Source organism: Puntigrus tetrazona, chromosome 9 (assembly GCF_018831695.1).
Source record: "Puntigrus tetrazona isolate hp1 chromosome 9, ASM1883169v1, whole genome shotgun sequence".
Classification (NCBI taxonomy): Eukaryota; Metazoa; Chordata; class Actinopteri; order Cypriniformes; family Cyprinidae; genus Puntigrus; species Puntigrus tetrazona.
In genome coordinates this window covers 2,163,097-2,176,830 of record NC_056707.1, presented here as the reverse complement: position 1 = coordinate 2,176,830, position 13,734 = coordinate 2,163,097, and the positions used below count along the sequence as shown (strand labels likewise).

The window sequence follows — 13,734 nt, the reverse complement described above, 5'->3', positions numbered from 1 at the left end:
ACACATTTCTAGAATTTGAATTTGTTAAAGGATTGTTAGGCTGGATTAATTAGGTCAACCAGAACCGACAACTATTCCTAATGTACGTGTTACATCATTAGAATAATACCATTTAAGGCATTAGATTGTTTATTCCCAGGCCATGTAAACTTCATATGAACTAGAAAAGCCACAGAGACATATCTCCTCAAACCCTCATCACAAAGATGGCGATTTTTCTCTTTGTTGCAATTTAGAATTAAATTGTTGGTTTCATTTCGCCAGAGGAGAATGGCACACTATTTTAATACTGTAATACTGAATATATTTTGTAAAAAAAAATGCTATATAAATTATGGCAAAAAAGACAATCTTTTTCTTTTTTTTACAAAAAAGCAACTAGTGACAAATTTAGTGACTTCTTGGACAAACCTTGGTAAATCTCAGTGACTGACTGGTATTGCCATGAGAGCGCAAGCATTTTCCCAGTGTGCACACACCTCTGTGTGTCTGCTTGTGTCTGCTCTGTTCAGCAAGTGGCTGAGAGGAGCAGAGCTTACAGTTCACATATTTATTTATTACGTTGCTTCTAACTCTAATTTTACATGTTAATATAGCCAAAATCATAGGATAGTCATTGTCTATTTCTTATGTGTATTTGATTTCATTAGACAACAACTCAGTTATAAATCAGGATTTTAATCCAGATTAAAATCTTGTAAGGAAGAGCTAGTAGGTGAAATAATGGGCCACATTGCATATTCATTAATTTTCTGACTACAGAAACTTAAAAATACATTAGTGTATAAAAACAGTTCTATTGAGAATTTGGCTGCATTAAAATACATTATGTACTGACGTAATGCTCTGCGAGAGTAATCGCAGACACCTGTATGCCCCCTGCATAAAGTTAAAAATCATCTGACTTTCTTAGAGTTGCTTGGTGAACACTACCATAGATATGCTGTACACATATCTGTTCACCAGCAACTGACAAGTTTTGCTGAAGATCTGTAACGGTATTGTTAAGAAACGGCGACTACTACTTAGAGACTTATTACCTTTAGAAACTAAGAAGATACAGTCAGATAATTCCAGCAATTACATAATTTCCACACAATAAAGACATCCAACCACTCATCCTTTGCAGAGTTGAACAGCACTGCCACCATCAAGAACCACCTTCGTTAAACAACTAAGTACTTACTACTCAATACATTACGAATCATCTTCCCAGCCAGTACAGTTTCACAGCTACTTCAGACTGCTTGTGCAGACAAGTTAAGAGAATGCAACTAGATGTGCCACACCTTTGTTAAGATTGTATCAGCCTCCTTAAATACCACTGCCCTGTCTTACAAGAATAAGAGTAGTGGTTAGCCAGAGATCCACAAGCCGCAGCCTACCAGGTAGAGATATACAATTTAAAAGATGCAGGAGATGCACAAAGGATACCTCCTGAGTGGATCAATCTAAAGAGTGATTATATACATATTCTCTTATATGAGGCATCATATGGCAAGAACAGAGTCGTGATCAACTGTTTATTCCAACTTAAGAAGAATCTCAACAAGTTGCAAAATCATCAGGCATCATAACATTAGCTGCTAAATTCAAACTTGTGTTCAAGTCAAGTGTCAAGTCAAGTGGCTTTTTATTGTCATTTCAACTACATAAAGCTGTGCAGTACATAGTGAAATGAGACAACGTTTCAACTGGACCTGGTGCTACATGAAGTCACACTTACAACAAAATACACAATACAAAATAACTCACATACTGTGTTCACTGGCAATCAGATGTGTTCAGGTGAGTCATTGCTAAAATGCCAAATTTCCCTTATGATCGCTGACTGTATACCTCTTCCTGCAAGTTATTTAGTTAGAAACAACAATATGCAGATGTGTGTTTGAATTTGCAAGTAATATATTCATTTTTACAGTGTAAACAGCCTTTTTATGGGAGTTTTTGAGAGTGCTCTAGACGGTCAGTGAAAATGTTCTTTGATAATGTAAATGTTCTTTGCTCTCTTCATGTAAAATGAAAGTGTTATAAATTTACATTAACTTTAGATCAACTAAAGCACCCAATATAGATCAACTAAAAATCGAGACATTTCATGATATACATCATACTCGTGTCACTTCAAAAATAATGAGTGCATGATGCCCCTGGGGCTAATAACCCCAGTTCAGTAACACCAAGGCCAAAAACACATTGCATTTCCACCGTTATGCAAGAAGCTGTTAAACCATCCCTTTACATGCCATGCAACCATTTCATCAATACAACCATATTTCATCAACTCAGCAATGACAACAAGATTTATCAGAAATAAATCACTGTAACTGGTGAGCACATAAAAACAACCATTTGTTTGCATTTTTGTTGTTTAAATCCAAAATCATCAATGTTTTACCAGTTTTACAATATGAAGTTACACATTGATGCTAATAAATCAATTTGTAAGAATTGAAAATTAGTCACACAGAAATAAAATGGCACTTAACGTTATTACACAAAAGAAAGAGAACTAAAGCTTTCATACTAACATATTCTTTCGCATCAGTTTCGATTTATTTTTTTAGTCACAGAATACATAACATTTAGAAAGAATAATAATTTCTACATATATGCTTTTATCAAAAATACAACCTGACTGAGTAACATTATAGCAGAGGGAGCTTTCAATCAGTCACATCTGCTAAAATTATTTCAGGTTCACTAAAATATTTTAGCCTGCTGTCAATGATCATTCATTGTCTTCAATAAAACTTTTGTGTCATGAGTCAGTTAGATAGTGTTCGTCTGTAATTGACTCTTAGATAATTAGCCACATTTTATGAATAACTGATTTATATTAAGATTTTTACTGACTGAAAAGATGACTCCCAGTCTGCAGAAGCTTGGTAGAAGAAGATTATTTCAGCATGATAACAATGCAAACCACACTGCCAAAATCAGACAAGAGTTTCTAAATATAGTGAAAACTATGACTTGGCCAAGAATTAAATAATAAAACAAACAAACAAACAAACAAACAATCAAAAAAGTATACTGACACAACCCCAGCAGCAAAGAGGGAAAAATGTGTTCAGAAATGTGTAACATTTTTGTTGCATTTAATGAGAATTATATTTTGGGTTTTTTTATACTTAAAAACAAATACTCCAGTTGCACCTATAAATAATGAGGTGATTTTAAATCACTTGGCATTGTGCCCAACACCCAAGCACCATAATCAGTGAGTACAAAGAGACTCTTTCTATCATTGTTGTCTTTTGTCTTGATATTGCCTAACAACAAACAACCTTAAATAAACCAGTGGAATACATAAGTAATCTTGTTAACCTATATTTTTAGAACCCATGGCCGGTTGCTATTTGTGCTGTGTGACAGGAGGTTTTTAGGTTATGTAAGCAGGTTCTTACTCTCAGACTGCAGCTCTATAATGCAGCTTACTATAATCTAAGGCTGTCTGTAACACACCTGCATGGCTGTATATCTGTGTATGCCTCTTTCTGATGCCTTTATTTTCAATTGAAACTTTATAAATGTAATCTAGGAAGACTGATATAATATAATTCTTAATAACTGTAAAAGAAAAACATATATACTATCCCTAATATAGATGTATTTATTTATAATACAATCGTTAAAGTGCAAAGACACTTTAAGCTACAAAGTGACAAAAACTGTTACTTTCATATAGTCTTTCAGAATGCAAACACTACATTTTTTCAATAACCAATTTGGTCATCAAAGGGATGTCAAATACAGCACAAATGCAACCACCCCATCTAACTGAAGCTGCTTTTTCTCCAAAAAAAAAAAAACGTGAAAAACTCTTAAAAACAAGCTCAAACTCTTGAAAACAAGCTCATAAATCTGATGATGCTATCTTAAATATGTTCACAAAACTAAAAGGGGCGGATATTTCAAACATTTGCACATAATAACTCTAGCTACTGTTCAGTATGTGACAACAGCAGCATATAATTGTACTCTGAAGTTAACATTCACAGATCTGTATTTCTCTGTAGCTCTGATATCTAAAAAGGCATTAAAACAACTACCAAGAACCAAATTCATATCACTAACCATTTAGCTAAAAGCCATGGTCATGATAGTTTTGGTCTTGATCACTTGAACTAATTATTATTCTGTTATGTAAGTCTGGGTTTGGGCAAATAAGGCAGGACAAATCAAGAGATACAGTGTATCCTATAAGAATCTAAGTATGAACACAAGGTTCATGATGTGACCATTTAAAAGGGCTTTGACAATGTAAAATGTTTTTTTGTATCTATAAAAGCTCAAATTAGAGTTTAAGCACAGAAGTTCTGTACGCACCTATTGTTATGTCTATGGCAGCCTATAAAACTGTTGATAGGAAAGTTAGAAGCATACAAGTTGACGAGTTGGCAGTTAATAACCATAACCTAACCATATCAAGTAAAATGGTTTAATATTGATTTTAAAATAAAAATAATACATATAAAACCTTTTATGTTCATACATAAAATACAGTGCAGTCAGTACACCAAGTCAAATGTACCATATGATGTCATTTTTATAAACATTTTTTTAATCCTTAAAAACCTGTTTTCAAACTAGACAGTTTGTCCTCTTTTTTATGAAAATTGAGTCAGGTCACGCTCAGAGAATGCTTCCAAAAAAGTATGAAGTCTTTTTCATAGAACATATCATTCTCTTTTAATTCTTTAACAAATTAAAAAAAAATTAGGCTTTGTCTCCACAATGCTTTGGCATATTGAAATGAATCTTAGTATACTTCATAGACAGATAACCCATGATAAGATTCAGCAGAGCACAGTATAAAGTAACTTCTTAATACTTTGACCAAAAGCATTAGACATGCCCTTTACATGGCACATGAAGTCAATTTTTTTTCAATTTTCAATATTCCTTTTTATTATATTTTATTCTGACAGTCTCTGAATTTGTTGTTAAGATTATTGAGAAAACCTCACAAGCCTTTGGCAACAGATGCACTGCTTCTGCTATCCAAACATGATTAAAACAACAAATAGCTGGATACCAATGCTTTCTGTGACCAATTTTGTGGAATTTCCAATTAATTCAGCCCTTTTGAGAAATATTTTGAATCTATGGATAATAATCTCAGCATGAATAAATTCAGCTGATTAAAATACAGTATAGATCATCCAGTCAGCTGGTCAACCCTGCCCATCAAAATACAGTTTTCAACAGGCAACCTTTTTGTCTGTTAACCAGGGTACAAAACTATCTATTTGACACTCCTGGACAGTTTGTCAAATTTAAAATGCCCCTTAGGGCTTGGCAAACTGCAAAAGGTAAGCAAACAAGATATATGAATGCATTTTTATGACAACCTACAATGAAACAACTGCAAACTTATATTGAACATTTATTTCCGCCCCTTCCTACAAAGCTGAACTAAAATGAAAATATCATACTGTAATTGGCCATTTACTCATGTCTTTGAAAAGTAAAGGCTTTTTTAGAACTAATTCACACTGCACCAACAGATGCCAACCAATACAGATACTCACCCGATTACACAACATCACTTCATCATACAGTTTGAACATGTTCAGTCAGTAAAAAACAAGTGCTCTTGGTAAGTGTCTGTTGGTACAGTGTAAATTAGCCTTTAGAGATGTGTTTTCTGAAGTAAGCACTCAAGTCTGTGCTTTTAAGTGGTCTGAAGGCACCTGTGAACACCTGTTTCACCAAGCACTGGTCTAATCTTTTGACTTTAACCAGTTTGTTACATAATGCTCAGAGTCCATCTAAAAAAAGTAAGTTAAGCATAATCATAGCAGAATGAGGTGGTCATTAAGTTCACAGCAGTGTAACGTCACCATAATACAGTAAGCAGATTACGCAACATATTATTATGACTATGAACCCAGCTTTATTTACAGTTAGTTATGTACCGCTTTACTTAAATATACAAATATTTTTCCACTGTTCGTCTAAAAACATTTAATAGAGTACAGAGTGAAATGGTAAAGATGAAACTGTACCTCCAGTGAGTTGCACAAATGTGAAGAGTAAAAGCGCCGCTTCTGAGCACCTGAGATAAGACATGACATCTGTCACTCTCTGCACATCAATACATCCACCTTTATAGACATTATGACTCTGTTCTGCTGCATTTCCACAGTGACTGCTTGCATTGCTCCTCTCAGAATAAACCCCAGAGCAACTAAACACATAGAGAGAGACTTGCTCCGCCTCTTGTGGCTTAATGTAAGAGGATTACAGAGAGAGAAAGAGAGAGACGGAGGGCAGCCGTGGGATGGGGGGTATGGGGGGGAGGTGTTTAGGGAGAGAAAAAGATCAGCAGGGGTGCACCAGAAGCTCAGTTGCCATGACTGGGAAACTCCAATAACCTTAGTAAAGGAACTATAGACCATCATATTCATTAATTTCCAGATTTTCTGCAATCATAGACATTTTAGGACCTAACTGCTTTGACTGGTGTAGAGAGTTTATGGCTTTTAAGTGATAACACATGGACCAACTTTGTATTGTGTCCATAACTATGTATTTCAATTGAAATTAACCATTTAATACAATGCATTTGTGTACAATGTATTTTTTTATATTTTATATTTATATTTAAACACTGTAATCAGATTTTTTAATTATTATTTCTGTAGTTACATCTATAATTACACTGCTAACCTAAACCTGTTCCTACTTTAACCATTTCCCACCTGTGTTCATCGTATTAAACTAATCAACAACAAAAACAATAATAATAAATAATGAGGTGACCTTGTGGTATTTAAAGGGAGTATGATATATTTTTACATGCAAGAGACTTCATCAGTGGCTTAAATATTTAAGAAAAAAAAACATCACTATAGAGTAATATGGAACTCATACAGCCTGCAGGTGGCAACTGGATTTTACTGAACCAGCTATGATGAATCAATATGCAGCACATAAATAAGAGTAAATTGATAAACTATGTGACAGCAGATATATAAAAAAATATAAATTGGATTTATTTATTTAGTTTGTGTGACTTGTTATCGTTTTGTGTATATTGTCATATTAATTGTAATTCAAATTACTGTCCACAATATTATTTTTGGACAGTAAAAAAAATATTGTTTAACCTTTTAAATTAATAAACTTTTTGGTTTTATCTTTTCACAATTAGGTGCAATTTTCACAAATTTTGAGATATTATAAAGTGAACAACAGCTATTTTTCTTTTCTTTTTTTCTTTTTTTATAGCAAGGAAAAGAATGGGGTGTCACACCATATCAACTGTTGCTGCTGATTTTGTCCTCCATTACACTCACAAAAACAAAAGACAGGTAAACACTAAAGCACTATTTTCACATTTTCTGTCCGATTCATCGTCATGTGAAGCATGGCAAAAAATAAAAATAAAAAATAACAGTAACACTAAGCTAAAGATTTTTTTTACATTTATAATATTTTTAAGTTTTAACATTTTAATAGACTACAGTGACATTTAATGGTCAGTAACAATGAACCCGCACCAACAGGCACTGGAACAAAATTGAAGCTGTGGTTATTCCCAAGACATTTATGTCTAAAGAACTACCAGGAATCTAGAAAAAAGTCAGACTACACTCATTCACCCAAAAAAAATATATATATATATAATTAAATAATAATTAAATAAATAATTAATAATTAAAAAACGCAAACAATAAATGCATTATATAAAAAATAAGTGCAAGAAAACGCTGTGTGTTTCATTCTTTTGTATGTATTTTCAGATGTGGAGATATAAATTTAAATATCTCTTTTAAGATTTGCTGAACCTATGTCTTGCCATAACATCACATTAAAAAGTAAAGTATTGGACACTGCATCATAATAACTCCAGCTATCACCTTTGTCTGAAATTTCTCTTGGTGTCCCTGCCCCATGTCAATGACATGTCATAGCTCACAAACAAGATGTCAAATGTTAAGTATTTCCTCAATAACAAAGGCTACAGTTTTGATAAGGCTGCACTTTTCGTGGCATATGTAAACTGCAACAATGACCACAACTCACCATAATCACATCCATGTGCTCAGCATCCTTAAAATACAGCTCACTCTAAAATGACAACATTTGTAAACACACTTCCTATTTTCCCTTTTTTGCAGTTTTTTGACTAACCATTGCTCAACGATTTAAAATATCAAAATATATCACGCCCAGGCCTGATAGCCTGTATGCTTTCAAGCTAGAGTTAAAAATTTTGAATGTGCTTCACTGCCAAGACATGCAAGACAAGCTATGCCCTCCATATGCCAAAACAATTATGTAAAAGATGTAAGAAAATATATTTGTATTAATTACCCAAAGTGTAACGTGTAACGGCTAACAATGTTTAAAGGAGTGCAACCCCGTTTCATTTTCCACCTTAAAAAAAAGTTACATTTGGAGCCTTATTTGCATATTTATATACATGAGAACACAATAATTACAAACACAAATTTGGCACTAAACTAGTAGGAAGAACTTAATTTAAGCTAAATCTCTCTTACAAAATTCTTCCTCTTTTTATTTATTAATTGTTTTAAATAACTATTCCAATAACATTCTATTACATTATCTATAAATACAGATCCTATATGGTCCAAGTACATGTTTTTTGAATAACTGTGCCAATTATTTGATAAAAAACTATTTGCAAATGTGTGTTTCTTGAATTCATGATCTTGTTTATTTAAGTTGTTTTACTCTTTCAGCAACTGTATATACAAACAATATGAAACAAACAAAAACAAATACATAATGCTAAATGTGCAGTGATATACAAAACTTCTCAGATTAACACAGACAACAGAAGGTGCATCCATAACTCACCATTTGTTCATGACAGATTGAGCAATGTTTATTGTGTATTTACACTATAAATGACAATGATAAACAGCCACAATATGAAAATAGCAATTTATTTTCTCTGTAGGATTGCAGTTGAATCATTTGTAGGGTTGCAGTAGTTTTGCTGTATTATGAACTACAACTGTCTGATTAATTGCTGTTTTAATGTGACAGAATGAGATGTATCATAAATCCTATGTGCTAAAAGGAATAACTCCCATTTGAAAAGCAGTCTGCAGTCTTTCAAATGCCAGCTACAACATCTTTGGATGCCAAATATGCCCCACTTTAAGTTGAAAATAAATATGATGTGCCTCTATAAGAGCACTAAGCCCAGATTATCTCTTTTTCCGTTTTTGTTCACCAGATGAGACATCCACTGGGCATGTTAAAAAGGCCTTTAAAGTCTTCCATAAGGAAGTAGTTCATATGTCTGCTTTGAGTTTGTCCAAAGAATTATCAATTTTTGTCAGAGTCTTTTTGATGCGTAATGCTGTAAGTCTGGCTGATGGGTTCTGGTACCAGCATTCCTTCATGAGTTTAACAATTGATGTTAAAGTCTGAAAAAAAAAAAAAAAAAATTTAAATCAAGCAATGGGACGGTTAAAAAAACAAAATGAAAACAGACTTTTCAAAATAATCATTATATTGCAGTAGATATATCCTTGTGACTATTAAAACCTTTTCTTCTTTACATAAGGTCACATGTATTCAAACAATAGATTTTGCCAGGCTGTTATTGAAAATAAGAACTTGTTCTTAACTTGCCTGGTTAAATATAGGGTAAATAAACATTCAATAACAAGAATAACAAACATGGATTTTAATAATATTATGTTTTTCTTTATATGTATTTGTTATATTTAAATTATGACATGTAAACTTGCTGCTATTAATAATGTTTTGAGCCTTTCAGTAAAATTATTTAAAACAATTAAATTAAATACCTTTCAAGTGCAAAGTATTTAATTAATTTATCCAATAATAACACTGCATTTATAAAATAAAACCCACTTCATATTAATTGCCCTTAACTACTATGTACTTATAAATTAATAATTTGGTACAATGTACTTATTGTGTGCATACATGTTTTTATACTGTATCTGTATTTTAAAAAAATATCTATATGTAATTACATCTGTAATACATTTTTGTACTTGCATTCATTATTACACTGTTAACTCATGCCTTAACCCACACTTAAACTTACCACCAAACCTGTCCCTAACCTTACCTATATCCCACCGCAATAGCACAAAAAGTAATTTGCAATGTAACATGAACAGAATAAGTATTTGATTTAAGTACATAGTAGTTAAGGCCACCTAATATAAAGTGTGACCTTTACTATTTTATGTACATCTACATTGACATATTAGTCACATTGTGATTCAACATGCCATACCACCTAGTCGTTTTTTAATCTTTCTCCAGTGATTATAAATTGATTCACAATAAATGCAGCATTCATTTATTTAAAGCTGCAGTCTAAGTTTTGCCTCTTTGTCATCATCTATGTTTGAAAACTTGGTATTGCAGTTCCTTGCGAGAGATATATACCATGCAGTAGTTGTGCTCCAGCTCCAGCATAGATGAATCTAAAGTTTCAAGGTGAACTGTCAGTCACTGCGCCGGTGTATTTACTAATCTACATCTTGGAATATATGACCCAAATAAGAATTTAGTCAGTGGACTCGAGTTTTGTGGATAACTTGAGGATTATTGTGAAACCATCTGTCTGAATTTATTCTGACAGCAACCATTCAAAATTATACAGAAATATTACATATTTTAAATAATTAGTGCTGTCACTACAATTCACAATCACATCCAATATACATATATATGTATATGTATATATATTTCACGAGTTCGCACTTACATACAATTAATCATAGTAACGGTAAAAGTAAGCGTGTTTGGCGTGCTGTCAGGGAGAAGGCTCAGAACTTGGTGGACTACTGAATCCAGAGTTTTTTCCTCTTGTCCGTGAAAGCGGACAGGGCTCGGTGTCCGACCCGATCCCTGAGTGCCCCCCTGAGTGAATTAGGTCTCACCCCTTCACATCTTTATTTGCATCTGTGGCTGACTTTATTTGCCACATTTTATAAAAATGCTCTGTGTCGATCCAGTCAAACAGTCATACCTGTGTGTGTGAGTCTTTTCTACATTGCATTTGTGCTCTAGTACCAGACCTTCTTTTCTGTGTTAAACTTTTTAATTAAGTAAAAGTTGATTGGGGTAATACTGACTGATTAACTTGATTTGTAAAGGTACGCGAGACTGTACTTACCAGGTCTGAGAACCATCTGTTAGGGATGTTTGGTCTCTGTTGGTCTATACAAATCACTTTCTTCATGTCTTCAAAGCTTGGGTCGCTCGGCACTACGTCATGGAATGGGGGCTTGTAATCTTCAACAATACCTTCACAGTCAGTGTACACAAAACACATTTGAAACGCCCCCAGAAAAAAAATAAAAAGATCAGCCATTACTATCAGAAATAATTACACCGGTCATCAAGATAATCACAGATAATCACTGAGCACCAATTGTGCCAACTGTAATATGTCTGTCAGCACAAAATTCAGTTTCATCAAGAATGCCAGCAGTGGTGTCTATATATAAAAGTACTGAAGCTATTAGACCAAAGAGAGCAATAGGAACCCATTTTAGATAGGACACACACAGGGCAGTGAAGACATTACTGTAATAACCCTTTCAATGTGAAAGGCGGCAGAAACCAAATAGCATGTGCACCCATAATCATACAGAGACAAAGTCAAATTAAAATGTGCCGTTTTGGCCCAAGTCATTGTAGTTATAACATCGCACATAGGTTTACAACTGCAAATAAAATCATATCTAACCATAACCATAACTATATACATGAAATAAAAAATACTGAAGTATTTTTTAAGTCAAACTTTTGGCAAAACTAGAGTGATATACATTGAATGGTATGTAAATTTCCAATTCCATTAATAGTGAAGTGGTCTACCAAAAGTAACAAAACAAAGAAAAATACTCTCACATTGACCTCTTTTTTTTAACACAATGGTGTTTTTTTCCATTTGCAGAAATGTCTGTTTCATGTCTTAAAGGGTTACTCCATCCAAAAATAATTTTTTTGTTATTAATTACTTACCTTAATGTGGTTCCAAATACATAAAAGTTTTTGTTGTCTTCGGAACACAATTTAAGATATTTTTAATGAAAATCAGTCATGGTCTAGAAAAGTATGAAAGACATTGTCTGAATACTCCATCTGCCATCAGCTCCGTAAATCAGATATATATCAGCAAGTACTGCATCGTAAAACTAGCTTATATGCCTTATGGGAGTTATCACATGTCCTCTGAAGCAGATTGATGATTTTTTTGTAACAAAAATATTTCTAGTTATAAAATTATAGTGTAAAACAACTAACTGACCGGCTGAGTGCAAATTTACTGTGTTTTGGGATCATGAACAGATCCTTTCTTTCTCCAAAAATTAGAGTTTCTGTCACTTTGGTAAAGATTAGTCCATAAAACTTTGTCCCAAAATATTTTAAGCTCATCTCTGTACTTTTTGGCAAGTTCCAGTGGTTTGCAATGTAAATCTCTTGTCTGTTATTCATTGTTTGATGTTAAACCTAATGTTTTTTAGCCTACAGCAAAAATAAAAGTAATTGAACTTATACTTCCCTCCAAAAAGATGGGACAGTATCTTAATTTGAGTTTTCAATGCTTATCTAAAATCTGGTCATGTTAAGAGAATAATTAAATGTCCATTCATGTATACAATGCCTATACTGAGGTGTTATTTCCATATAACATAAACACAAACATGATATTAAATAATAATTGGATGAACAAGAAACAATAAATAATAATAATAACTCCAATAATAATAAATTCTAAAATTTGGAGCAGAACTGAATTTTTAACTTCCATGTAAATTCAAAAACCTCATAATATAAAACATTAAATTAGAATACCATACAAGCAGCATATCTTTCCATATTTACAAAAGAAGCAGTTATTACACCCCAACTATTACCATCATTACAGCATACCTTTCCAGTTTACACCCAAATGTCAGTCCTCAGTTGGAAACATAACCATCACTGATTATATGCTTAAAGCCATGAATCAAACTTTGTAAAAAACATTTTACCCACTGAAACACAGAAATAATTAGAAAAAAGGAAATCTCAAGGAAATCCTCACATCAAACACCTATTTGGATCCAACAATTTGATTTAAATGTCATACATATACCGTAAATTCTGGACTATAAAGCGCACCTGCATATAAGCCGCATCCGCTCTATTTTTAAAAAAAATAAAAATAAAAAAATAAACAAGCCGGACCTGCATATAAGCCGCATCCGCTCTATTTAAAAAAGTTTTGCTTTTCCCGCTGCCTCCTCCAGCATCTCACCATAGACTCATTGATGCTAAGCTTCCGAGCAGCAGCGCGGTTTCCTTCTCGTATAGCGAGATCGATGGCCTTCAACTTAAAACTTGCATCATACGAACTTCTTCGTGTGGGTTCCATGATGAAGGGGTGAGGATTTGAAAAGATAGAGTTTTACAGGATTGGTCATTTGTCGTCCTTCTATCCGCTTCTACCGACTTATATCTGCTAAAGAGGAACTAGCGTATTCTTCTTGAACTAGCGTATTCTTCTTTGCATTTATTTTGTCTTAGTTTTGATTCTAATTCCGGTTAGAGCGCCCCTAGCGGTGGGAAAAAATCAGCAGAATAGACCTTTGTATAAGCTGCATGGTTCAAAACCTATGAATAAAGTAGCGGCTTATAGTCCAGAATTTACGGTATTATGTAAATGTTATGATGCTTGAAAATGTATATTTAATGCAAATCATTGCC

The 13,734-nt window shown here is 33.3% G+C and overlaps 1 protein-coding gene across 1 annotated transcript in view; it reads right to left on the bottom strand.

Annotated features, from left to right (window-relative positions):
• LOC122351505 overlaps positions 1–13,734 on the bottom strand; it is a 56,210-nt gene that overhangs the window by 24,884 nt on the left and 17,592 nt on the right.